This window comes from Capra hircus, chromosome 3 (genome assembly GCF_001704415.2).
Source record: "Capra hircus breed San Clemente chromosome 3, ASM170441v1, whole genome shotgun sequence".
NCBI lineage: Eukaryota > Metazoa > Chordata > Mammalia > Artiodactyla > Bovidae > Capra > Capra hircus.
The window spans coordinates 20,103,236-20,123,654 of record NC_030810.1 but is presented as its reverse complement, the minus strand read 5'-3'; the positions used below and the strand labels follow the sequence as shown (position 1 = coordinate 20,123,654).

The following is a 20,419-nucleotide window of genomic DNA, read 5'->3' as shown; positions in this document are numbered from 1 at the left end:
GAGTCTGACACGACTGAGCGACTGAACTGAACTGAACTGAGGATGCCTAATTGTGTTCCAGTCTCAAATTCTTAGAATTTTTATTTCCTTAATGCTTTTCTGTGTGGATCACAATAAACTGCAGAAAATTCTGAAAGAGATGGGAATACCAGACCACCTGACCTGCCTCTTGAGAAACCTATATGCAGGTCAGGAAGCAACAGTTAGAACTGGACATGGAACAACAGACTGGTTCCAAATAGGAAAAGGAGTACGTCAAGGCTGTATATTGTCACCCTGCTTCTTTAACATATATGCAGAGTACATCATGAGAAACACTGGGCTGGAGGAAGCATAAGCTGGAATCAAGATTGCCGGGAGAAATACAGTAACCTCAGATATGCAGATGACATCACCCTTATGGCAGAAAGTGAAGAAGAACTAAAGACCCTCTTGATGAAAGTGAAAGAGGAGAGTGAAAAAGTTGGCTTAAAGCTCAACATTCAGAAAACTAATATCATGGCATCCAGTCCCATCACTTCCTGGCAAATAGATGGGTAAACAGTGGAAACAGTGGCTGACTTTATTTTTGGGGGCTCCAAAATCACTGCAGATGGTGATTGCAGTCATGAAATTAAAAGATGCTTACTCCTTGGAAGGGAAGTTATGACCAACCTAGACAGCATATTAAAAAGCAGAGACATTACTTTGTCAACAAAGGTCCTTATAGTCAAGATTTTTCCAGTAGTCATGTATGGATGTGAGAGTTGGACTATAAAGAAAGCTGCGTGCCGAAGAATTGATGCTTTTGAACTGTGGTGCTGGAGAAGACTCTTGAGAGTCCCTTGGACTGCAAGGAGATCCAACCAGTCCATCCTAAAGGAGATCAGACCTGGGTATTCATTGGTAGGACTGATTTTGAAGCTGCAACTCCAATACTTTGGCCACCTGATGCGAAGAGCTGACTCATTTGAAAAGACCCTGATGCTGGGAACGATTGAGGGCAGGAGGAGAAGGGAATGACAGAGGATGAGATGGTTGGATGGCATCACCGACTCAATGGACATGGTTTTGGGTGGACTCCGGCAGTTGGTGATGGACAGGGAGGCCTGGTGTGCTGCGATTCATGGGGTCACAAAGAATCGGACACGACTGTGTGACTGAACTGAATTGAATGCCTTTTTTTTTTTTTTGCTGAAGCAAGGAATACAACTTTATTGGAAAGCTAGGCGTCCTAGAAGATGGCAGGCTTGTGCCCCCACGTATCGTCTTATCTGGGTCTGAATGCCAGTTTCTTTTATAGACAGAGAAGAGTAGGAGGTGAGGAAAGTGAAACTGATGCCACTCAGTCGTGTCCGACTCTTTGCGACCCCATGGACAGGCTCCAGTCCATGGGATTTTCCAGGCAAGGGTGCTGGAGTGGGCTGCCATTTCCTTCTCCATGAATGCTTTTCTAGTTGTCTTACAAATTTACTGTTCATACTTAATATTTTTGTGATTCAAATTTTTTGTTCCTATTTGTTAGTATGGCTCTTAGCCTATTTTCAAGCTGTTAGTATAGGTTAGTTTGTTTTTAGAGGTACAAAAGCTGAGACAGAAATATGCACCAAAGTTTTCCTTCAAGATGGGATTTAAATTGGGAAGAATCCATCTCTTGGAACCCTAGGATTTTACCAACTTGCGTCCTCAGGGGCTTAGCCTCAGGAGGGAGGTGGCTGAGCAGATGAGCCTTTCGGTTTCCATCTCTGCTTCATCCAGCCAGAGAAGCTGTTTTATACTGAACTTCCATCTAAGAGTTTTGCAGAAAAGATCTCCTACTTAAAAACAAAGAAAAAGTTGAAAATTGCTACATTAGTGATTTTGAAGGTGTACTTGGGGAAAAAAAGGTTATCTGCGTGTGCTGCCAGATGGTGGGCATCTGATCTTCTGGGCATGAATTGGTCCTCTGCTGGCACAGCTATTCTGTGCCCAGCATGAATGAATGAGCTGAACCTTTGCAGTTTTATTTCTCTCTTTTTCTTGATCCCAGCCTCCCTATTTCCTCTTTTCTTTTTATCTTTCTCCCGCCTAAGATTTCTAGTTGGAAGGAAGAGAGTGGCCCTGGTGAGACACAGAGGCAAGTAGATATGTATATTTTGTTTGTGTGTATGTATTTTTTTACTACATGGATACGGTTAAGATTGTTTTATCATCAGTTGCTCTATCTTATCGGTTGAAAAAAAGAACAATAAAATGCTTTGTTGAGGGCAGGGACCGATAGTTTGGACCTCTTGTGAATAAGGTTGTTTATGCCAGGAAGTCTTATGCTCAAAGATCTGTAATCCAATTCTGTGCCCCGCTCACTTCCACTCCCCAATGGCCTTTTTGAGGACCTGTACCAAGATTTGTTCTCATACCTCTTTCTTATTCTTCACGCCATGAGAAATTTAATATTTCTTTTAGACTCCTTGTTGACAATCTCATGTTTACTTCTTTTTAGGCCACATTCTGAATTTATTTTCCTATCTACCTATTTTTATTCAGAATCCATATTCAACAATATGATTGCCATTTTGTTAAAATGAAGAATATGCTTTCAAATCACCAAATATTTATTTAGAACTACTCAGTCCAACCCCATGCTAGGTAATACCATGGTGAATAGATGAAAAGTAGAGGGCTGTTGTCTCCCAGATGGTCTCCTTAGGAAGAAACTGTATGCCTAGGAAACAGACTAATATCTGCTAATGCTATGAGGATGTGTCAGAGTATTTTCCCAACCTCATTATTAAGATAGCAGTCTTTCCAGTTACCCATTATGAAAATCCCAAACTCATCTCTAGTTATTCCTTTTATTCCTTGCTTCTAATCAGAAACTAAGCTCTTGATTTTAAACTTTCAAAGACTTTAGCATCTTCTTTTTCCCCTATGCATCTGTCAATTCAATCCTCCTCACTTTTGCCTTGAATAAATTGCCCTCCTTTTTACTTTTCCTGATACATAGCTCTAACCATATAGCTTATACAAAGACCTGGCTCATTGGGAAAGACCCTGATTCTGGGAAAGCAAAAGGAGAAGAGAAGGGAAGGCAAAAGGAGGAGAGAGCAGCAGAGGATGAGTGCGTTAGATAGAATCATTGACTCAATGGACATGAATTTGAGCAAACTCCAGGAGATAGTGAAGAACAAGGAAGCCTGGTGTGCTGCAATTCATGGGGTTACAAAGAGTCGGACACAACTTAGCGACTGAACATTTCTTAAAAACTTTTTGTGGCTCCCATTTATTTCAGAATTGAATCAGAAATTCTTTAGACAGACAGCTAATGTCTGCTCTGTTTTTCTAGCCTTATCTTCAGCTATTCTTATGCACATTCTTATGCACTCTGTGATTTCCTAATTGTGTTCTCTTGGACAAGTTATTTGACCTCTGGGCTTTGGTTTCCCCTTTTGTTAAATGAGGAGAATGGATCAGCTTAGAAATCATACAGAATTAATGTTGAATAGTTTTTAAATGATCAGGTTTGAAAAATATATCATCTCAAGGTGTGTTTGCGTTGTGTGTGTGCACATGTTGTTCAGAATAAATGGGAAGCATTTAAAAATGATGGATTAAAGTTCACCTTTTTGATTTTATCATTGTAATCCTAGTGAGTAACTAAATGAGAGTGTCAATATAGCCATCAAAGCAAATTTTAATACTTGAACATTGGTAAGGGGAATCTTAATATTGTTTTCTCTTCTCTGTACCAAGCTAGAAAGTCTGATAACTTATGAATTGAGTCTGAGTTCTAATTTCATATAACCAGAAAGTTTTTGTTTAAAATAAATGTGGAATAAGCTTCAGTACTATTTATGTCATTGTCTGTGGATAGTGAAGTAGTGTAACCCCAGAAAAAAGGTGATTTTTAACAAATTTATTGAGATATAATTGACATACAATGTAAGATGATTGTTAATATAAACAATGGGTACCAATTATTGAGCACCTGTTTTGGGCCGCTGTTGATCATATTCCTATCCCACTCACATGTTTTACTTTCTAGATGTCTCCCATTCTCAGCAAATGGAATTACCATTCATCTGTTACTTATGCCAAAACCCTAGGTGTCATCTTTAATATTTTTCCTTTATACCCTACTTTAAACCTTCAAGTAGTTTAGCATTATTTAAAAAATATTCCCTGAGTCTGACTACCACTTATTACCTCCATAGCCACCATCCTACTTCAGCACTCTTAGTTGATCTCCCAGATCCCCTCTTGCTTCACGGTAGCCAGTTTGAACTTGAAGAAGGTAAATCAGATCATACCATCCTCCTCTGCTGAATTTCCTTCTGTGACTTCTTGTCACTCTTCAAATGAAGTCTAAACTCAGGGCTTTGATATTGAGATGCGTGCATACAAGACCTTAAATGAGTTGACCTATCTGCTTCTCTGACCTTATTTTCTTCTTCTTTTTTTTAAATGTAGACCATTTTTAAGGTCTTTATTGAATTTGTTACAATATTGCTTCTGTTTTATGTTTTTTGGCTATGAGGCATGTGGGATCTTAGCTCCCCGACCAGGGGTTGAACCTTGCGCCCCTTGCATTGGAAGGCAAAGTCTTAACCACTGGACTGCTAGGGAAGTCCCTAGCCTTATTTCTGATCACTCTTTCCTATCTTACACCATCCTAACCACCCTCACTGGCCTTTTTGTTTCTCAGATACACCAACGTCTTTCATACTTCAGGGTCTTTGTACTTTCTTTTCCCTTTTCCTATAATGTCTTTGTTCCAGAATCATTTAGCATGCTTCTTCTGAGATATCCCATCCTCAAAGAGACTTTTGTTGACTAGCCTGTCTAAAATAGCCATCCAGTATTACTCTTTACCCCTTCATTATTATGCTTTGTCTGCATCATTCTTATCATCTTTAAAAATATCTTGTTTATTTGTTTACTTATTGTTTATAGCCTTCAGATAGGGTGAGTTCCCTGAAGGTAGTGTCTATAGAGGCAGATGCTAGATAGAAGCAAGCCAGTTTGCATCACAGAAACCTATAAAACCTACAGTTCAGCTCTGGAACTGAAGGTGGATGTCAGGCTTGGGCTGAAGACAGGAGGACTATTGAAAGTCTTTTCAGGGGTAACTGGGCCAAAAGTTACCATCTCCATTCATTGCAATTGATCAGTTAAGTCTCACCTACCTCAACAAGAGGTGAATTTTTATTTTTGGAAAAAAATTGAACCATACATGCTTCATACTAGGTAAGCATCTAGTATGACAGCTGATGGAGAAGGAATGTTATCCTAAGAAGAGGGAAATGAAGGGACTGTCTATGTACTGAATGGTGAGGCTCTTGAGACTTCTGGTCCTCTCCTATCCTTTGACTCTTAAGCAGGTAGGAATTACCCCATCCCACCCTCATCTGCCAGGAAACTGGTAGATTTGGAGAAATTGAAGAGCCCCAAGTAAAAGAAGAAAACTTTGAAGTATAACCAGCAAAAAAACTAATTATTATCTTCTAAATATACTTCTTCTAGGAGAGGTTTGAGAAGGAGCTGAATCTATGAAATCATAATATACTGTAAAATAGGAGTAATTAACCATAAAGATTCTTGAAAATTTTAAAATATGATTATATGTTTATGTATAGTTTCATATGATTCTTTATTTATGGTTTTAAGTATTTGATTGGCCTGCCAAGGAGATAAAGAGGAAATCATCCATTAATGGTAAAAAACCAAAGATGGAAAATAAGAGAGAAAAGAATTAAAAAGTAAAGGATTAATCTAGGAAGTCTGTTTTTGACTAATACAAGAACATTTTCTACAACCAAGGGGCATAAACTTCCAAAGTGAAAAGGCCTCCTAAGTGCCCAGCACAATGAATGAAAAAAAGGCCCATCCCAGAGCATATAGTTGTGAAATTTTAGAATATGGGTAATAAAAATAAGATTCTAAGTACTTTGACAGCATAGGGATGGAGAGAATCAGAGGCCATATAAAGGACTGAAAACTCAAATGGTATCAGACTTCTCAAAACCAGCTCTGGGGGCTTCCCTGGTGGTCCACTGGTTAAGAATCCTCCTTCCAAAGCAAGGGTCACAGGTTTGATTCCCCAGTCTGGGAAGATCCCACATGCTTTGGAGCAACTAAGCCCATGGGCCACAACTACTGAGCCCATATACTGCAACTGCTGAAGCCCTTGCGCCTAGAGCCTGTGCTGCTCAACAAGAGAAGATGAGCAGCTTGCACACTGCAATGAAGAGTAGCCCTCACTCGTGGAAACTAGAGAAAGTCCACATGAAGCAACGAAGACTCACAGCCAAAAAATAAATAAATAAATCTAAAAAACAAAACAAAAACAAACCCAAAACCCAGCTCTGGAAGCTCTACCAGTAGAACAGTGCTTTCTGAGAGAAAATTATTTCTTAGAATTCTTTATCCAGTCAAACTACCAGTCAGGCATGAGAGTAAAGACATTTTCAGAAATGCTTGGTTTTGAAAATGTTACCTCTCATGAGCTGTTTCTTATGAATCTGCTGGACTATGACCCCCCATCAAAAGTAAGGGGGCAAACAAAACAACACATAAAAATAAAAAGGCATAAGATCTGGAAAGAAGGGTGATAGCAAGTCCCAGGGTGACTGCTGGGCAATAGTCTAGAGAATAAACAGTCTAAACTGGAGTGGGAGGATCAAGAACTTCAGGAGAGATATTGGGCAGTGGAGTTTGAGGAAAGAATTTATAGATTCCCAGATGTCTTTGACAGGATGGACATTCATGTTCAGAAAAATTTTGCAGTTCTATTGCAGGATTTGGGGAAGAATTGAGGTCAGTCAGTTCAGTCGCTCAGTCATGTCTGACACTTTGCGACCCGATGAATTGCAGCACCCCAGACCTCCCTGTCCATCACCAACTTCCAGAGACTGCCCAAACACATGTCCATTGAGTCGGTGATGCCATCCAACCATCTCATCCTCTGTCATCCCCTTCTCCTCCTGCCCTCAATCTTTCCCAGCATCAGGGTCTTTTCAAATGAGTCAGCTCTTCGCATCAGGTGGCCAAAGTATTGGAGTTTCATCTTCAGAATCAGTCCTTCCAATGAACACCCAGGACTGATCTCCTTTAGAATGGACTGGTTGGATCTCCTTGCAGTCCAAGGGACACTCAAGAGTCTTCTCCAATACCACAGTTCAAAAGAACCAATTCTTTGGCACTCAGCTTTCTTCACAGTCCAACTCTCACATCCACTGGAAAAACCATAGCCTTGATTAGACGAACCTTTGTTGGCAAAGCAATGTCTCTGCTTTTCAATATGCTATCTAGGTTGATCATAACTTTCCTTCCAAGGAGTAAGCATCTTTTAATTTCATGGCTGCAATCACCATCTGCAGTGATTTTGGAGCCCCCCAAAATAAAGTCTGACACTGTTTCCACTGTTTCCCCATCTATTTGCCATGAAGTGATGGGACCAGATGCCATATTAGTTTTCTGAATGCTGAGCTTTAAGCCAACTTTTTCCCTCTCTTTCACTTTCATCAAGAGGCTCTTTAGTTCTTCACTTTCTGCCATAAGGATGGTGTCATCTGCATATCTGAGGTTATTGATATTTCTCCCGGCAATCTTGATTTCAGCTTGTGCTTCCTCCAGCCCAGCATTTCTCATGATGTCCTCTGCATAGAAGTTAAAGAAGCAGGGTGACAATATACAGCCTTGACATATACCTTTTCCTATTAGGAACCAGTCTGTTGTCCCATGTCCAGTTCTAACTGTTGCTTCCTGACCTGCATATAGGTTTCTCAAGAGGCAGGTCAGGTGGTCTGGTATTCCCATCTCTTTCAGAATTTTCCACAGTTTATTGTGATCCACACAGTCAAAGGCTTTGGCATAGTCAATAAAGCAGAAATAGATGTTTTTCTGGAACTCTCTTTTTTTTCGATGATCCAGCAGATGTTGGCAGTTTGATCTCTGGTTCCTCTATCTTTTCTAAAACCAGCTTGAACATCTGGAAGTTCATGGTTCACGTATTGCCGAGCCTGGCTTGGAGAATTTTGAGCATTACTTTACTAGTGTGTTTGATGAGTGCAATTGTGCGGTAGTTTGAGCATTCTTTGGCATTGCCTTTCTTTGGGATTGGAATGAAAACTGACCTTTTCCAGTCCTGTGGCCACTGCTGAGTTTTCCAAATTTGCTGGCATATTGAGTGCAGCACTTTCACAGCATCATCTTTCAGGATTTGAAATAGCTCAACTGGAATTCCATCACCTCCACTAGCTTTGTTCGTATTGATGCTTTCTAAGGCCCAGTTGACTTCACATTCCAGGATGTCTGGCTCTAAGTGAGTGATCACACCATCGTGATTATCTGGGTCATGAACATCTTTTTTGTACAGTTCTCTGTGTATTTTTGCCACCTCTTAATATCTTCTGCTTCTGTTAGGTCCAGACCATTTCTGTCCTTTATCGAGCCCATCTTTGCATGATATGTTCCCTTAGTATGTCTAATGTTCTTGAAGAGATCTCTAGTCTTTCCCATTCTGTTGTTTTCCTCTCTTTCTTTGCATTGATTGCTGAGGAAGGCTTTCTTATCTCTCCTTGCTATTCTTTGAAACTCTGCATTCAGATGCTTATATCTTTCCTTTTCTCCTATGCTTTTCACTTTTCTTCTTTTCACAGCTACTTGTAGGGCCTCCTCAGACAGCCATTTTGCATTTTTAAATTTCTTTTCCATAGGGATGGTCTTGATCCCTATCTCCTGGACAATGTCATGAACCTCCATCCATAGTTCATCAGGCACTCTGTCTATCAGATTTAGTCCCTTCAATCTATTTCTCATTTCCACTGTAGTAGAAGATTAAGGGATTTGATTTAGGTCATACCTGAATGGTCTAGTGGTTTTCCCTACTTTCTTCAATTTAAGTCTGAATTAGGCAATAAGGAATTCATGGTCTGAGCCACAGTCAGCTCCTGGTCTTGTTTTTGCTGACTGTATAGAGCTTCTCCATCTTTGGCTGTAAAGAATATAATCAATCTGATTTCGGTGTTGACCATCTGGTGATATCCATGTGTAGAGTCCTCTCTTGTGTTGTTGGAAGAGGGTGTTTGCTATGACCAGTACGTTCTCTTGGGAAAACTCTATTAGCCTTTGCCCTGCTTCATTCTGTACTCCAAGGCCAAATTTGCCTGTTACTCCAGATGTTTCTTGACTTCCTACTTTTGCATTCCAGTCCCCTAGAATGAAAAGGACGTCTTTTTGGGGTGTTAGTTCTAGCAGGTCTTGTAGGTCTGCATAGAACTGTTCAACTTCAGCTTCTTCAGCATTACTGGTTGGGGTATAGGCTTGGATTACCGTGATATTGAATGGTTTGCCTTGGAAACGATCAGAGATCATTCTGTCGTTTTTGAGATTGCATCCAAGTCCTGCATTTCAGACTCTTTTGTTGACCCTGATGGCTATTCCATTTCTTCTAAGGGATTCCTGCCCACAGTAGTCGATATAATGGTCATCTGAGTTAAATTCACCCATTCCAGTCCATTTTAGTTTGCTGATTCCTAGAATGTCGATGTTCACTCTTGCCATCTCCTGTTTGACCACTTCCAATTTGCCTTGATTCATGGACCTGACATTCCAAGTTCCTATGCAATATTGCTCTTTTCAGCATCGGATCTTGGTTCTGTCACTAGTCTCATCCACAAGTGGGTATTGTTTTTGCTTTGGCTCCATCCCTTCATTCTTTCTGGAGTTATTTCTCCACTGGTCTCCAGTAGCATATTCCCCTACTGACCTGGGGAATTCCCCTTTCAGTATCCTATCCTTTTCCTACTGTTCATGGGGTTCTCAAGGCGAGAATACTGAAGTGGTTTGCCATTCCCTTCTCCAGTGGACCACATTCTGTCAGACCTCTCCACCATGACCCACCCATCTTGGGTGGTCCTACAGAGCATGGCTTAGTTTCATTGAGTTAGACAAGGCTGTGGTCTGTGTGATCAGATTGGCTAGTTTTCTATGATTATGGTTTCAGTGTGTCTGCCCTCTGATGCCCTCTGGCTACACCTACTTGGGTTTCTCTTACTTTGGATGTGGGGCATGGCTGCTCCAGCTAAGTGCTGCCGGTGCTCCTTACCTTGGATGAGGGGTATCTCCTCATGGCCACCCCTCCCGACCTTGAATGTGGAGTAGCTCCTCTCAGCCCTCCTGTGCCTGCCCAGCTGGCCCTCCTGTGCCCGCCCAGCTGCCTCTCCTTGGACGTGGGGTTGCTCCTCTTGGAGCAAGTTCGGTAAACAAGTCTGGAATCTAGAGGAGAGGTTCAGGATGATTTTATCACTAAATAGTTAGGGGACCGTAGGTAAGTTATATAACCTTTATAACCTCAGTTTTCTCATCTGTGAAGTAGAAAAGAATAGTATTACTACTGTACCAGGTTGGTGGTGCTCTTAAAAATTCAGCCTCTGTGCAGTGGTGCTGAATCAAATTTTGGAGACAGTTTGGGAAAAAAGGAATAGCTTTATTGCTTTGCCAGGCAAAGAGGGACACAGGAGGCTCATGCTCTGATAAAAACTGTGTGTCCCAATCCAGGAGATTTGGTGAGATTTATAGCAATGGTTCAAGGGCAGGGTTGCTGATAAGGATCAAGGTGTGTGCAGGGCTTGTCCTTTTATCTGGCCTTAGGTGGTCTTCTCATGGTCTTCCTGAGATTAATCAAACTATGATCTCCTCTGGAATGAAGAATGCTAACATCTTCCACTTGTTGGAGGTTTTAATTCTGTAGAAGGGCTCAAAGATACTATGTTTTATCTCTTCACGTGGAACCAGGACCCTGCCCCCAAACTGCTCTTTGTTCCTCTCTCTCTCTTTTCTGGTTTAAAATAATTTTTTATTGCCCAGGATATTTTTTATTGTGTCCTCTTTTGTTTATTTTCTTTTTTAATAACTATAAATTCAAACTGGCCTTTGTCTTGAAAAACAACAAAGCTTTTATGTCACTTGCTAACCTGGTCTCATTTAAAAAGAAAGATGGAAATAATCTTGCAAGAGTAAAATTTGTATCACAAATGATAAAGGTCAACAACAGTAAACTTTGTTAAGAAACACCTAAGTGTTTTTTAGGTCAAAAAGAGAATGAGATTAGTTAAACTCGATGCCTCGAGTTTGAATAAAATAATGGATTTGAGTGTAGGTGTAGGTGTAATGGATTTGACTTGGGTGTAGGTTGGGTCATGCTCGAAATGGTCTCAAGTTCAAATAAAGTACTGACAATACACACTTCACAAGTCACACGCTTTCCCAGGGGCTCTTTTCCTTCAGTAGGTACTGGTAGTAATCGTGATGAGTTGTTTTCCAATGTAGGTGCCTACCTCCAAAGCCATAACGTGGCAAAGGAAGAGAGATGGAATGAATATGGACCCACTTTTCCTCATGCTTAAGGAAATGGAATATTTAGGGTGCCTGAGTGGGACTCCTCAGGCAAAATGTTTTCAGGTCTGCTAGACCAGCTGGACACCCAGTCTGCGATTTTCTTCAGTGCACCCACATCTCTCTCTTTGGCAGTTTCTTCTGACTGAGAGCTACCGTCCTTGCTGCTGTGTTTCCCATCAAACACGATCTCCCCCTCTTCTGGTGGGGAAGGGTTGTTGCAGTGCGAACTGTCTCTTGAACTACTCTGAATTCATGTTGTGCTTCCAGAAGAATCTTCTCTATGTCTCCATCGTGGATAGAGGATGAGGAGGGTACCTGTTCTAGCCCCCTATTTTCCCCATTGTTATAACCATTGCCATTGCTGCTATTCCTGGGGAGCTGCGCCCAGGAACTGTTGAGGCTGGCTGGCAGAGGCAGAGACTGTTCGCCTTCCACACAGTTGTTATTGTTGTGGGGGGGCAGCGGCTGGGGGGGCAGCTGGAAGAGCTGCAGCCGCCAAGAGGTTGGACAGCAACACTAGCCTTTGTTTCCTGACTGCTCCTTCCTTGTCTCAGCATCCCCTCCTTTCCCAGATTAGCAACTGTTTGAAAGGCTTGTGTGCCCAGGGTCCTGCTTGCTTTTATGGAGATGATTAAATGAAATAATGTCTACAAACAACATCACAATGCAAGGGACTAAATCTTAACTGTTATATTTTTATTATTGTTGCTGTTATAATCATCTGAAGCATTATATATTGAGGCTGTATAGCATAAAGCTTAAGAGTTAAGGATTCAAACAACAATAAATAGATAACTTGTTAAGCAAAAAAAAAAAAGATTAAGGATCTACTTCTGACTGCCATTTAATTAGTCTTCATGTCTGTAAAATGGAGAGAGTAATAGTACCTACTACATAATATCTTCATAAAGATTAAATGAGGTAAATCCTGTAAAATATTTAGAACAGTGTCTGACACATAAGTGCTCAGTAAATGTCATCTACTATTATCATTATTTGTCTGTGAGCGCCTTAAAGAAGGATTTATTTATGTTTATTTCTATGGCCCCTCAGTTCAGTTCAGTTGCTCAGTCGTGTCCGACTCTTTGCGACCCTATGAATCGCAGCACACCAGGCCTCCCTGTCCATCACCAACTCCCGGAGTTCACTCAAACACATGTCCATCAAGTTGGTGATGCCATCCAGCCATCTCATCCTCTGTCGTCCCCTTCTCCTCCTGCCCCCAATCCCTCCCAGTATCAGAGTCTTTTCCAATGAGTCAGCTCTTCGCATGAGGTGGCCAAAGTATTGGAGTTTCAGCTTCAACATCAGTCCTTCCAATGAACACCCAGGACTGATCTCCTTTAGGATGGACTGGTTGGATCTCCTTGCAGTCCAAGGGACTCTCAAGAGTCTTCTCCAACACCACACTTCAAAAGCATCAATTCTTTGGTGCTCAGCTTTCTTTACAGTCCAACTCTCACATCCATACCTGACCAGTGGAAAAACCATAGCCTTGACTAGACAGACCTTACTTGATCCTTATTGCCTGGCACTGTGCTTATATATATGTGACAGGCAGTGAAAAAGAAAATTAAGTGTTCTGTTTATCAATGGAGAATACAAGTATTTGCACATAGTATTTCTTGATACATGCTTGTTGGATTGAATTGGGGAAGAAATAAATCATTGGGAGAGTATAGTTTCACAAGTATGTTCACATAAATTGAAGTTTGTGTTTATATTTTGCTATTTTGGTGTGAGTTTATGAGTAATTGTAGGCTAAAAGATGATTTTGGGAAGGAGGAAGAAGCTTTTTCAGTGCTTGGGGAGACAATCTATATACTTGGGTTTGTGGATTTTAGTTCTCTTCTGAACTTCCTGGGTTTACAAACAGAAAGCATGTTGGGGACATTTTGAAGTCACTGCCCATATATTTATTAATAGCTCTGCCTTTGTTGGGAGACTTGGTATTTTGCTGCTTGCATGGCTGTTTTGAGCAATCTGGTTTAAAATTTTCTATGAAATAAAATACAGAATGAATTCATTCTTAGTCTCATTTTATTTTCAATTGTTTTTGAAGATAGAGGATATTTTTCTCCCAGAAATCTAGGATTTTATATTTATTATACTGGTATAATATTTATAAACAAGCAGATCTCATTTTAACTTTTTAGATATTTGTATTGTTTTACTAAGAAAAAGTAAAATTTGAACATGAACTTGATTCGTCCTTTTGTTATTATATGTAGTGCTATTGACATAATCTAGTGATGGCTGAGGCATATTTATTCTGCCTTTAGCAGAAAATTGGACTATAAAAGCTATGGGCAGAAAAGAGAAAACCAGACTGAACCAGCTCTGCTCAGTGTCACCTGATGTGAGCTCTGGTGGTTAATGTCAGTTCAGCTGAGTTTTCCTTATGAGTTTTCATATCTAGGACCCAGTACAACCAGTTTTCCATGATGTAATACCTCTAAAACACGTTTGAACTCCAGCAAGCCTTAATTACCTAAGGATATTACTCCTTTTTTTATGGGTCTGGATTCATAGCTCTTTTGGGACTTAAGATTTGAGCCATTTCCGTCTCTTCTCCTTTTTGGTTATTGGTAATTTTTTCTAGTCCAAGAGAGAGTGTTGGTATCTTTGCTTTATTTGGGAGTAAAATGCAAAGCAGTTCCTTTTAGTGCCACACATTACAGCTTAGTGGAATCTCATGGAGTATGTTTCAGGGCCTTGCCTTCCAAAATTATGTGAGGAAATAAGATAAAAATATATTCAAACTTCTGGAAAAACTTTGGTTTAAATCTAAGTAAGTTTCAAATGCAGACCTTTTAGAAAGCATATTATTATTTAAAAAAATGCCCACATTCTAATATTTTGCTATAGGTTTATTTCAGGCCTCTTAATTGTTTTTACCAAACTTTGGAGTCAGACATTTTTCCGGAAAGACCAGTACAGGTCAGAAAAACTTTTATAATAAGAGTGCTATTTTTACTGCTCAAAGTTGGCAGTAGAAGGGCTTGTAAAGCAAACTAGTCAGATATTCATTGGTTTGCAGATAGATAGTTCTTTTTTATGAATAAAAAATAAAATTATTCTTGATGTACTGGCCTTTTTCATACATACTGATTATCACAGAACAAAACATAGGCTTTTGAGCCAAATGGATCCAATTTCCAGTACCTCCTCTAGTCTTTCTCAAGTCACTTAAATACTCTGAATCTTATTTTCCTAGATGATAAAATAGGGGTAATTTCATATCAGGTAGTACCTATAAAACACCTAGCACAGTTTCCAGGTATATTGTAGGTGAGCAGTACAGAGTAATTTTCTTGACAGCTTTGATGCAGTGGCTGCATTTCTCTTCCTAGGTCCTGTTATGCAGAATTGAAGAGGTCCCAGTCAAAACAGTAATGTCAGTATTTTGTTTTGTTTTGTTTTTTAGAAGAAGGATAGATGTGTTTTAGACTTACCATACCTCTCCCTTATTCTTTTATTTAGGTAATAAACTTTTGAGAAGGGATAACATTTGAACTTTAATGTTTAACTCTGAGCTTTATACATGACTGTGAGTTCAATAAATATTTGACCTACTAGATGTAAATGCCACTAAGGAAAATAACGTTATTATTTTCCTTATGCTTCTTAACAAAGAGTCAAAGCCAAAAGTCTATCTTAGATCTGTGAACATTATAACATAAAATAGGTGACCCTTAGATTTTTCTGATAGTTTTCTAGGACCGCTGTAGCAAATTGCCACAAACCTAATGGCTTAAAATAACAGAAAATTATTATCTTACAGATCTTACTGGGCTAAATTCAAGGAGGGCTGTATTTCTTTCTGAAGGCTCTAGGGGAGAATCTATTTTCTTACTTTTTTCAACTTCTAGTGACTGTTTTGCATTCCTTAGTTTGTAGTCCCCTTCTGTCGTCAAAGCCTGCAGTGACCCGTTGAGTCTTTTTCATATTATAGCCCTCTGATATTGACTTTTATGCCTCCCTGTTTCCACCTTTGAAGACCTTTTGTGGTTACGCTGCACCCACTTTGCTAATCCAGGATAATCTCCCTAATTTAAAGTCAACTGATTAGCAGCGTCAATTCCATCTGCAGTTTTTAAAATTTATTCTACTTACCATCTAACATAGTCACAGGTTCTAGGGATTAGGACATGAACATCTTTGGATATCTTCTGTCTACCGTAGAATCCCATTAGGAAAACATTTTTTAGCCCATCCCAGGTGCTACTATCAGCCCATGTTAAATATTAGTAAACATTTCTCTTTTTTTGTATAAAAAAAGTAAAAATTTCAATTTTCTTCCCATACTTCAATGAATAATCTCTCTCATACCCCCAGTTTTGAAGACTGCTGGCTAATAGTAGAATCTTGAAAGGTTCTGCCCTGCAATAAGAATTTTAACTTTTAATTGAACTCTAAATATTTACTGAACGCTAATTATGAACAAGGCAGTGTTTTGGGTATATATAGAGAAACAAAACTATAAGGTGTATTTAGTCCAGATGGGCCAACTTAATATCTTATTGGCTTAAAAGCTGTTTCTTACTCATATTCTAATCCAGTGCATGTTGAGTGGAGGTTAAAGGGGGCTCCTTTTGACCTAGGACAGGACCTCAGATTCCTCTATTGGATCCTGTGCATCTGCTGGCAGATGAAGGAAGAAAATATGGAGGATGATGTTGAGGTTTTTAATGGGACAGGCCTGAAAATGATATAATCACTTCTATCCCTGTACCACTGGCCAGAACTCAGTGTTATGATCTTAACCATCTGGGAAATGTAGCCTACTTCAAGAGGAAAAGGGAAGTTAACAAGTAACCGTCTCTTCCATACTCTTCCATCTCTGCCCTCAAGAATCCTCTAATTGAGTGGAAAAGATGGAGATAGCTAAAACATGTAGAAGGCAAGCCTGGTTAGTGTTACAGTAGAAGTTTAAATGGAGTAATTTGAGTGTATAGGGAAGAGAAAGATTAATTTTGATGAGAAAGATGGGCTTATTCCAGCAACAAAACGGAAGTGGAAGGACATATTTAGGAGAAGCTGGTTATATAACTACAGTAAAACATAGAGAATGCAGATGGATGTAATAAAGAAAGAGAGGTTTGGGTCAGATCATTCAGACTGTTGAATAACATGCTAAGGAGTTTGGACTTAAATCAGGAGCTCTGAGCTGCCACAACAATTTTTTTGAGTAGCCAGTAGCTTCTTAAGTGAACAGGTTGTGTCTTACTCATTTTTATATCCTCTTTATAACTATACGGAGAGGTATTATAACATCATGATTAAGAGCACAGACTTTGGGAATTCCCTGGTGGTCCAGGGGTTAGGACTATGCTTGTACTTCAGGGGCCCTGGATTCGATCCCTGGTAGGGAAAACTAAGATCTCTCAAGCCACATGGTACACACCTGCCCCCTGCCCCCGGCCAAAATAACCCACAAAAACAACAAAACCACAGACTTTGGAACCCACTGTTTAGATTTGACTCCTGACTCTGCCACTTATTAGCTGTGTGACTTTGGACAAGTTACTTAATTTCTCTGAGCCTCAGTTTCTTCATCAATGTGATCAGGTTAATAAAAGTATTACTTCTTTGGGTTATTATGAGGATTAAATGAATATAACATAAAGTGCTTAGAACAGTGCCTAGATAGTAAGCACTCTTTGAGTTAGTTCTTATAATTGTTATGATCGTTACCGGTGCCTGGCACATAACTGGCACTCAGAGATATCAGAGTTGTGTTTTAAATTATCCAGCAAGTGTTTATATACTATCATATGCCACTCAAGAGAATGCTTTAAGAAGCTTATGGTCTCCTAAGGGAAATATAAGGCATATTATAAAAGTTAAAGGTAGGAAATTATGATGATGTGGCAGTGTGGTGTAGATGGAGTGCCTTGGTAATTCAGAAGCATGCTAGTTCAGAAATACTTCTACTTAGAGCCAGATTTGTTTTGGGGAAAGGAAATGAGCTTTGGGGCAGAATATAACTCTGTGGAAATGAAGGGTGGGGCATTCTAAACATTGGAAACAGTCTGAGGAAAAAAGCTAAGTTATGGAAAAGTGTAGTTATGATACTTTATGGGGAATGGTAAATCATTCTACAGGAAAGACAGGAAACTTTCTTTCAAACTCTAGTTTACCAGTAGTATCAGAGTTGGGAGTTTCCTGTTATAGTCTTAGTAACTTTAGAGTAGTGATCAGCTACTGAAATTCAAAATTTCAGTTCCCCCCTGACTTATAGAATCAAAGTCTGCAGTTTATATAACTTCTGGGTGATCTGTTTCCATATTAAAATTTAGGAAGCACTGGTGTAAAAGACAATGCAAATGTGTGTGTAATATGAAATTAAAAATAACAAATTTGAGTAATCTGTCACTCACTCTCAAGCATATCCATTAAGAAAATGCCCCCTTTCTGAGCTAAATAATTTAAGCTTACATGATTTTGGGTGTTGGTAGTGGAGAATTAGAATCATTCATAATGTAATTTTTTTTAAGATCCTGTCTCTTACCAAGAAAGATTTTCAGCTTCGGCCACAGTTTAGATTTTGATTAAAGTAGCAATAAAAATATCAGTGGAAACTTACTGTTGATATATTAAATGCCTTTTTAGGCGTAAATCACTTCCCTATTAAGGATGAGTAATATTTCCCTTTTAAAAGTATATGCTTTTTATAGCAACTCAAATGATTAGCTCTGCTCAAGCTCTTCTTCCAATAGAAAGCTAATGCCTGTTTCAGCTTGCCAGCTCTTTAATACCATTTTCGATGCGGTGGTGGTGGTGGTAGAAAGGAAATGAGGTTGAGAAGGTGTAGCAGAAAAGTTTCACGTAGAAGTAGAATTGTGCGAAACCACTATGATGTGGTGATGTGAGTAGGGGGTGGGGAAGACTGTCATATGAAGCCATGCCTGCCTTAATGTGTCCTCTGTGACATCTCTGTGGGTGGTGTGGTAATAGTGATGGTGGGTCTGAGGGCATGGGAAGCAAGGGTAAATCACCCTCAAACCAAGTACTTTCAGTTTCTAGACGACTCTTAACTTTAGAATGTAGCCATTGTTTTGCTAATAGAATCCTATTGCCTCCTTTCTATACAAATATTTGATGAAATAAAATAAATACCTCTTGGTTTTCTAGCCTTGTACCTGCCTCTAAATGTTCTTTCTTATAAAATGAGTTTACGTTGTGAAACTAATTTGGTGATTATTGCCTTTTCATTCAAGAAATACTTGTTTAGCGTCTTATGTGCAAAGCATTGTATGTATATAGAAATAAATTAGATGAGTTCTGTACTCTTAAAAGCCTTCCTTATATCCAATCTGGAGAAGTCAGAAAGGTTAAAAAGAAGAATAGCTAACATTCTCTAGTGCATATTATGTTCTAAGAGCTCAAGTTATTTTAATCAGCACAATAACCATATAGATTAGATAATACCAACATTTCCATTTTGCATGTGGAAAAAACCTGAAATACAGAGAGGTCATCAGTAAGCAGAGCCAGGATTCAAATCCAAGCAGACTCCAGACCTTGGACCTCTTGACTTATGCTAATGAGCAATCTTGCAAAGAAGGATGTTAGCACTGCTTGGAGCCAGGAAGAAAGAGAGAGAGTACTAATGTTAACTGAAGGCATCCTAAAGATGATTGCAGAGAAAATGAAATTTTAGCTGATCCTAGAAGGATAATTTTCTGTAAGTAAATGAAGTCTTCCAGCTCAAGGAGGAGCTTGAAGTTAAGTTTCTAGGTCATAAAAATCATTCATGCCCTTCAACAAATCTTTACTGAGATCTTGCTTACTGTGTGTAAGATACTATACTAGTTACTAGAAATGCAGAGACAAATAAAACTCTGAATCTTCCACAGTAAGGAAAGTTTCAAAAAGAGTTATGTGGGCAGAAGGCAGGTTTAATGAGTCTAGGAACAAAGGAAGGTTAAAGATATGTAGATAGTGTATGTAAAGTAAAAGTGTTAGTCACTTAGTCTTGTCCTCATGGACTTGTAGCCATGAAGATCTCCAGGGGAGCTTCCCAATGCAGGGATTGAACCCAGGTCTCCTGCATTGCAGGCAGATTCTTTACCAGCTGAGCCACCAGGGAAGCCCAAGAATATAGGAGTGGGTAGCCTATCCCTTCTCCAGCAGGTCTTCCTGACCCAGGAATCAAACCAGGGTCTCTTGCGTTGCAGGCAAATTTTTTACCAGCTGAGCTACCAGGGAAGCCAGATAGTGTAAAGATACGTATGTAAAGTGAAACTGTTAAGTCACCCAGTTGTGTCCGACTTGACTCTTTGCAACCACATGGACTGTCACCCGCCAGGCTTCTCTGTCCGTGGAATTCTCCAGGCAAGAATACTGGAGTGGGTTGCCATTTTCTCCTCCAGGGGATCTTCCCAACCTAGGGATTGAACCCCTGTCTCCTTCATTGCAGGCAGATTCTTTACTGTCTTAACCACTAGGGAAGCCATATAGTGTATGTAACCTGCTCGTAAAGGTTGGGTACAAATGCAAAGAATGACTTAGGATCATATTTTAGGGCGGGGGCTTTGTTTTTGTTGTTGTTTTGGTCACTCAGTCCTGTCCGACTCTTTTGCAACCCCATGGACTGTAGCCCACCAGGCTCCTCTGTCCATGAGATTTTCCGGGCAAGAATACTGGCGTGCCATTAGAAATTTATTTCCTCCTCCAGGAGATCTTCCTGATCCAAGGATCAAACCCACAGAGCTCCACACCTCCACATGTCCTACATTGCAGGCAGATTCTTTACTGTTGAACCACTAGAGAGGGGGCAAGGGAAGCATTTTTTAAGATGAGTAAATTTAAATATATTTGTAGAATAGAAGCAGAAGAAAGGGAGAAATGGGTGAAGAGTAAGGCTCATGGGAAAGTGTGAGCTTCCAAAGATAAGCTGGAACACATCATGGAAAGTTTCAAATGCTGTGGTAAGGAATTTTGACTTTATTCTATAGGCAGAAGGGAGCCATTGAAGGTTTATAAAGAAGGAAATTACATAGTTCAGGTTTTGAAAAGGTAACTCTAATAGTCATATAAGAGATGGTATAATTTAGAA

At 39.7% G+C, this 20,419-nt stretch overlaps 1 protein-coding gene and 1 pseudogene across 1 annotated transcript in view; one reads left to right on the top strand and one right to left on the bottom strand.

Moving 5' to 3' along the window:
- TESK2 (testis-specific kinase 2) overlaps positions 1-20,419 on the top strand; it is a 138,880-nt gene that overhangs the window by 71,378 nt on the left and 47,083 nt on the right. The gene's annotated exons all lie outside the window — the stretch shown is intronic.
- Positions 11,241-18,264, bottom strand: LOC102174086 (annotated as a pseudogene).